Below are 7,536 nucleotides of genomic sequence, written 5' to 3' on the forward strand. Positions count from 1 at the left end.
TAAGTCCGAACACTTTCACTAGTGCGGCACCCCGAACTTATAGCATGATATGCATCGGCTCCGAATCATGTCTTGGGTCAATAGTTGGGTTTGCCCGGCTCCCATGTTTTGGTACCTTATGTTCCGTTGTATCGGCTAAGGTAGCACTGGGAGAACCACTGCGATTGCGCCCCAGTTGAGCTGGGCGAGCGCCTCAGTGGAGAAAGCTAAAACTGACCGTCATGATGAGGCGAGAGCCGGTCGCTGTTCGAGAGGTTTTTTGCGAGTCCCTAAAGACTTTTGCTGCTTAGAGCGAGGAGCCGGCTTTGTCCAGCCCAGGCGTGGATAGCGCCCCAAATTCGGCCTTCCGAACACTAGGGGCTTCGCCAAAATTTAAAATTATAGAATTCTATGGCTAAGTGAGAGTGTTCAAGCATTATAAGTCCGGTTGCCTTGTTCATTGTGTTGAGCGCCTCCCTAGATGGACCCAAAAATTGGAACAAGAGTGCTCAAATTTATCCCGAACACCCCAGTACTCGTGGCATGGGGGCTGAAGCTGACGACTTGACATCTCTCAGATTTGATAAACAGCCGCACAGAAGGTAATATTTTAAATTAACAAGCGTTGCTTAGCGCATATGAACAAAGTTTTCAGCGCATAGGATAACAAAATGCGAGTCTACTCAAATATTACATCTTTGGAGCACTCACCCGCAATAATGCGGGCACCCTTCAGGACACTCTTATAATACATCTCGGGCGTGCAATGCTCCTTGCCCAGCGGTGGTGCATCCGTCACAAGCTTCTGAGCATCCATCTTGCCCCAGTGCACCTTTGCGCGGGCAAGGGCCCGACGGGCACCTTCAATGCAGGCGGAGTGCTTGATGACTTCAACCCACGGACACGCATCCACCAGCCGCCGCACCAGGCCGTAGTAGCTCCCAGGCATGGCCTCCTTAGGCCACAGCCGAACTATGAGGCCCTTCATGGCCTGTTCGGCCACCTTGTGGAGCTCGACCAGCTACTTCAGCTGGTCGCTAAGGGGCACCGGATGTCCGGCCTCAGCATACTGAGACCAGAAGACCTTCTCCGTCGAGCTCCCCTCCTCGGCTCTATAGAAAGCGGCAGCATCGGACACGCTGCGGGGCAGATCCACGAACGCTCCTGGAGAGCTCCGGATTCAGGTAAGTGATAGGTAATTCACACTCACATGCTTACTTTGCATGAAAAATGCCTTACCCGCCGCTATTTTCTTCAACGCCTTGATTTCTTGGAGGGCCTTGTAGGCTTCGGCCTTAGAGGCTTTGGCACTCTCAAGAGCCGATGCAAGCTCGGACTCTCGAGTCTTCGAGTCGCGCTCCAGACTCTCATGTTTTTCCACGAGAGCCTGGAGCTCTTGCTGTACCTCCGCCACCCGCGCCTCCTGCTTCTCTCGCTCGGTGCGCTCCGCGGCCGCATTACGTTCGGCCGCGGACACCGCCTCCTTCAGGGTCGCCACCTCGTTCGTGGCCCCTGCAATACCCATGTTATCCCTGTCATTATTCTTGCAACCAAATCCTTTTCTGTAAGGTACAATTTTAATAAGGTGTTACTCACCTTCCTTGTCCTCGAGCTGCTTCTTGGCACGACCGAGCTCGTTCTCGGACCGCTCGAGGCTTTGCTTCAAAGTATTGACCTCCGCAGTCAGTGCGGCAGAGGTCAGCAGCACAGCCTACAATCCCATATTGACATATTTTTTATGACTCCTGCGTATATCTTTTTAGATCCTCAGTCCGGCTTTTCTTTCTGAATACCGAACCAAGCATAAGGGGCTACTGTCTATGCGGTACTATTTTACATATATCAAAATTGTTACCTCAAAGCCTGTTAGAAGGCTGCTGCAGGCTTCGGTCAGCCCGCTCTGGGCGAGCTGAACCTTCTGAATCACCGCACTCATGAAGGTGCGGTGTTCCTCTTCGATGGAGGTGCCGTTGAGCGCCTCCAGCAAGCTATCCGGCGCCTCCGGTTGGACAGAGGCCGTCGGCGTCACGGTCTTGCCCTTCTTACGAAGGGGCCGCCCGCCGGACTCCGGAGCCACTACGGGTTCCGGGGCCGAGTCTGGTGCAAAGTCCGGGAGGTTGCCCTGCGGCACCTCCGGGGCCTTCTCCTCCTGGCGGGTCCCTTCCCGGGATCGCACCTCGGCATCGTCCGTATCATGGGGGGTGGAGGCGGTCGGAAGGGAATCCATATCCGACGCACCCAAGGACCCGCTCGACGAAGCGGGAAGATCATCCTTGGGCGGACTGCATGGTTGTATGCGGCATTAGAAAGACACTATGTGGCGAAAACAAAAACCATGAAGTTATTCGGGAGTCCGGATACTTACGATCTCGCCAGGGGCTTGGCCCTTGGAGGCCAATCCTCGTCGTCATCACTGGCGTTGGCAGAGCAGTCCGGGGGAAGAGTACTTCCCTTCTTGGACCCTTCGGCCTCCCTCGTTGGGGAAGCCTTCCTTTTCTTCCCTCCCCCCGCTGGGGGAGGGGCCTTCTTCTTCTCCTCCTCGCCTTTGTGGGAGGAGTCTGCCTCGGAGTCATCGTCCGATGACACCTGAAAACCGGAACTCTTTCGAGTGCCCGTTGCCTTCTTCTTGGCCTTCTTCTCCGGCACCACGTGGGGTGCTGGAGCCAGCAGCCCCGTTAAGCGGGCGTCCGCTGGTTCTTCTGGCAATGGAGCCGGACAGATAGTCTGTTCGGCCTTCTTCAGCCAGTCCCGTCAAAGGAGGGGGAGTTTAGATCCCGCATAGAGTCAAACTATGAAAAACGAGTGTCCCGTAAAGAGCAAAATCGCTTACCTCGCTAGTCGGACGCTACGAGCTGAATCTGCGATCTTCGGTAGCGGATGCGGGGGCCTTGGCGCACTTAAACAGCACCCTCCAGGAACCTTTGTACATAGTGTCGAAGAGCCCGCTCAAAGTCTGGTGCTGCGCTGAATCGAACTCCCACATATTGAAGCCCCGTCGTTGGCACGGGAGAATCCGGTGGATGAGCATGACCTGGACTACGTTGACAAGCTTGAGCTTCTTGCTCACTAGCTTTTGGATGCAGGCTTGGAGTCCGGTCAGCTCCTCCGAATCACCCCATGTCCGGCCGCTCTCTTTCCAGGAGGTGAGCCGTATGGGGATACCAGATCTGAATTCGGGGGCCGCTGCCCATTCAGGGTCACGCGGCTCGGTGATGTAGAACCACCCCGATTGCCACCCCTTAACGGTTTCCACGAAAGTGCCCTCAAGCCAAGTAACGTTGGGCATCTTGCCCACTATGGCGCCTCCGCACTCCGCTTGGATGCCCTTCACAACCTTCGGCTTGATACTGAAGGTCTTGAGCCACAAGCCGAAGTGGAGCTGGATGCAGAGGAAGGCCTCACACACGACGATAAACGCCGAGATGTTGAGAATGAAATTCGGGGCTAGATCATGGAAATCCAGGCCGTAGTAGAACATGAGCCCCCGGACAAAGGGGTGGATTGGGAAGCCCAGTCCGCGGAGGAAATGGGAAAGAAATACTACCCTCTCATGGGGCCTGGGGGTGGGGATGAGCTCCCCCTCGTCGGGGAGCCAGTGCGCGATGTCGCTGGACAGATATCTGGCGCTGCGTAGCTTCTGGATGTGCCCCTCCGTAACGGAGGAGGCCATCCACTTGCCTCCCGCTCTGGACATAGTTGGAGAAGGTTGAGGTGAGATGTGCGGACTTGGGCGCTGGAGCTCGAGTTCGCGGGGATGGATAAGCCAAGGAGGAAAAAGGCGTAGGTAAAAGGGTTGGATCTTTATCCCCTTATATGGGCGGACGAAAACATGCGTCCCCACCGGCCTGATAAAACTCGCTTATCTCCCAAGTGCCGCAATCAATGGCGCGGTTGGGTTACCCACGTCCGTATTGATGGGAATCCCGGAATAAGGGGAACACGATCTCTGCTTCGACAAGGCGTGCCAAGGAAACCGCTTCGCTAAACACGCTGAGGTGGTACAATAAAAACAATTCGAGTAAAGGCTTGGTAGTGGTGTGACATCACGCCACCAAATACGTCAGCAGATTGAACTTGTGTAAATATTATTCTCTCTACGGTGGTATGTGGAATTTATTTTGCAGAGCCGGACACTATCCTGGTGTTCACAATCTTCTATAAATTATTCGGAGAAGGAACCCGCCTTGCAACGCCGAAGACAATATGCACGCCGGACTCGTCGTCATTGAAGCCTGGTTCAGGGGCTACTGAGGGAGTCCTGGACTAGAGGGTGTCCGGATAGCCGAACTATCATCATCGGCCGGACTCCAAGACTATGAAGATACAAGATTGAAGACTTCATCCCGTGTACGGATGGGACTTTCCTTGGCGTGGAAGGCAAGCTTGGCAATACGGATATGTAGATCTCCTACCATTGTAACCGACTCTGTGTAACCCTAGCCCTCTCCGGTGTCTATATAAACCGGATGGCTTTAGTCCATAGGACGAACAACAATCATACCATAGGCTAGCTTCTAGGGTTTAGCCTCCTTGATCTCGTGGTAGATCTACTCTTGTAATACCCACATCATCACTATCAATCAAGTAGGACGTAGGGTTTTACCTCCATCAAGAGGGCCCGAACCTGGGTAAAACATCGTGTCCCTTGTCTCCTGTTACCATCCGCCTAGACGCACAGTTCGGGACCCCCTACCCGAGATCCGCCGGTTTTGACACCGACAAAGCCCAAAGCTAGACCCAAGCTTGAAATTGAGTGCTTCTACTACAAAGGGACTGGTCACTGGAAGCGGAACTGCCCCAAGTATTTGGCAGATAAGAAAGATGGCAAAGTGAAAAAAGTTATATTTGATATACATGTTATTGATCTGTACCTTACTAATGCTCGTAGTAGTGCCTTGGTATTTGATACCGGATCGGTTGCTCATATTTGTAACTCGAAACAAGGACTACAGATTAAACAAAGATTGGCTAAGGACGAGGTGACGATGCGCGTCGGGAATGGTTCGAAGGTCGATGTGATCGCTGTCGGCACGCTACCTCTACATCTACCTTCGGGGTTAGTTTTAGACCTGAATAATTGTTATTTGGTGCCAGCATTGAGCATGAACATTATATCTGGATCTTGTTTAGTGCGAGACAATTATTCATTTAAATTAGAGAATAATGGTTGTTCTATTTATATGAGTAATATCTTTTATGGTCATGCACCCTTTAAGAGTGGTCTATTTCTGTTGAGTCTCGATTGTGGTGATACACATATTCATAATATTGATGCCAAAAAATGCAAAGTTGACAATGATAGTGCGACATATTTGTGGCACTGCCATTTAGGTCATATTGGTGTAAAGCACATGAAGAAATTCCATGCAGATGGACTTTTGGAATCACTTCATTATGAATCATTTGATACTTGCGAACCATGCCCTCATGGGCAAGATGACCAAAACTCCGTTCTCCAGAACAATGGAGCGAGCCAATGACTTATTGGAAATAATACATACCGATGTATGCGGTCTGATGAGTGTTGAGGCTCGTGGCGGGTATCGTTATTTTCTGACCTTCACAGATGATTTGAGCATATATGGGTATATCTACTTAATGAAACACAAGTCTAAAACATTTGAAAAGTTCAAAGAATTTCAAAGTGAAATGGAGAATCGTCATAACAAGAAAATAAAGTTTCTACGATCTGATCATGGAGGTGAATATTTTAGTTACGAGTTTGGCCTTCATTTAAAACAATGTGGAATAGTTTCACAACTCACGCCACCTGGTACACCATAGCGTAATGGTGTGTCCGAACGTTGTAACCGTACTTTATTAGATATGGTGCTATCTATGATCTCTCTTACCAATTTACTACTATCGTTTTGGGGTTATGCATTAGAGACAGTTGTATTCACGTTAAATAGGGCACCATCAAAATCCGTTGAGACGACACCGTATGAACTGTGGTTTGACAATAAACCGAAGCTGTCGTTTTTGAAAGTTTGGGGATGCAATGCTTATGTCAAAAGGCTTCAGCTTGATAAGCTCGAACCCAAATCGGAGAAGTGCGTCTCCATAGGATACCCTAAGGAAACAATTGGGTATGCCTTCTACCACAGATCCGAAGGCAAGATCTTTGTTGCCAAGAATGGAACCTTTCTAGAGAAGGAGTTTCTCTCGAAAGAAGTGAGTGGGAGGAAAGTAGAACTTGATGAGGTAATTGTACCTTCTCTCAATTTGGAAGGTAGCTCATCTGAGAAATCTGTTCCCATGATGCGTACACCAACTAGAGAGGAAGCTAATGATGATGATCATGAACCTTCAGATCAAGTTACTACTGAACCTTGTAGGTCAACCAGAGCCCGATCCGCACCAGAGTGGTACAACAATCCTGTTCTGGATGTCATGATACTTGAACATGACGAACATATGAACTATGAAGAAGCTATGATGAGCCTAGATTCCGATAAATGGCTTGAGGCCATGAAATCTGAGATAGGATCCATGTATGAGAACAAAGTGTGGACTTTGGTGGATTTTCCCGATGATCGGCGACCCATAGAGAATAAATGGATCTTCAAGAAGAAGGTTGACGCTGATGGTAATGTTACTTTCTATAAAGCTCGACTTGTCGCAAAAGGTTTTCGACAAGTTCAAGGAGTTGACTACGATGAGACTTTCTCACCCGTAGCGATGCTTAAGTCTGTTCGAATCATGTTAGCAATTTCCACATTTTATGATTATGAAATCTGGCAAATGGAAGTCAAAACTGCATTCCTTAATGGATTTCTTAAAGAAGAGTTGTATATGATGCAACCAGAAGGTTTTGTCGATCCTAAAGATGCTAACAAAGTGTGCAAGCTCCAGCGATCCATTTATGGACTGGTGCAAGCATTTCAGAGTTGGAATATACACTTTGATGAGGTGATCAAAGCATATGGTTTTATACAGACTTCCGGAGGAGCCTGTATTTACAAGAAAGTGAGTGGGAGCTCTGCAACATTTCTAATTTATATGTGGATGACACATTATTGATTGGAAATGATATAGAATTTCTAGATAGCATAGAAGGATACTTGAATAAAAGTTTTCAATGAAAGACCTCAGAGAAGCATACCGGCGATCGAATCTCGGGCAGGATGGTGTATTACGGAACGAGTAAAGAGACTTTCCGGTAACGAGATTGAACTAGGTATGAAGATACCGACGATCGAATCTCGGGCAAGTAACATACCGATGGACAAAGGGAATTATGTATGTTGTCATAACAGTTCGACCGATAAAGATCATCGTAGAATATGTAGGAGCCAATATGGGCATCCAGGTTCCGCTATTGGTTATTGACCGGAGAGGTGTCTCGGTCATGTCTACATAGTTCTCGAACCCGTAGGGTCCGCACGCTTAACGTTCGATGGCGATTTTGTATTATATGAGTTATGTGATTTGGTGATCGAATGTTGTTCGGAGTCCCGGATGAGATCACTGACATGACGAGGAGCCTCGAAATAGGACAATAATATTCGGACACCGGAAGTGTTCCGGGATGTATCGGGTATATATCGGAGTACC

Source organism: Triticum dicoccoides, chromosome 7B, assembly GCF_002162155.2.
Source record: "Triticum dicoccoides isolate Atlit2015 ecotype Zavitan chromosome 7B, WEW_v2.0, whole genome shotgun sequence".
Classification (NCBI taxonomy): domain Eukaryota; kingdom Viridiplantae; phylum Streptophyta; class Magnoliopsida; order Poales; family Poaceae; genus Triticum; species Triticum dicoccoides.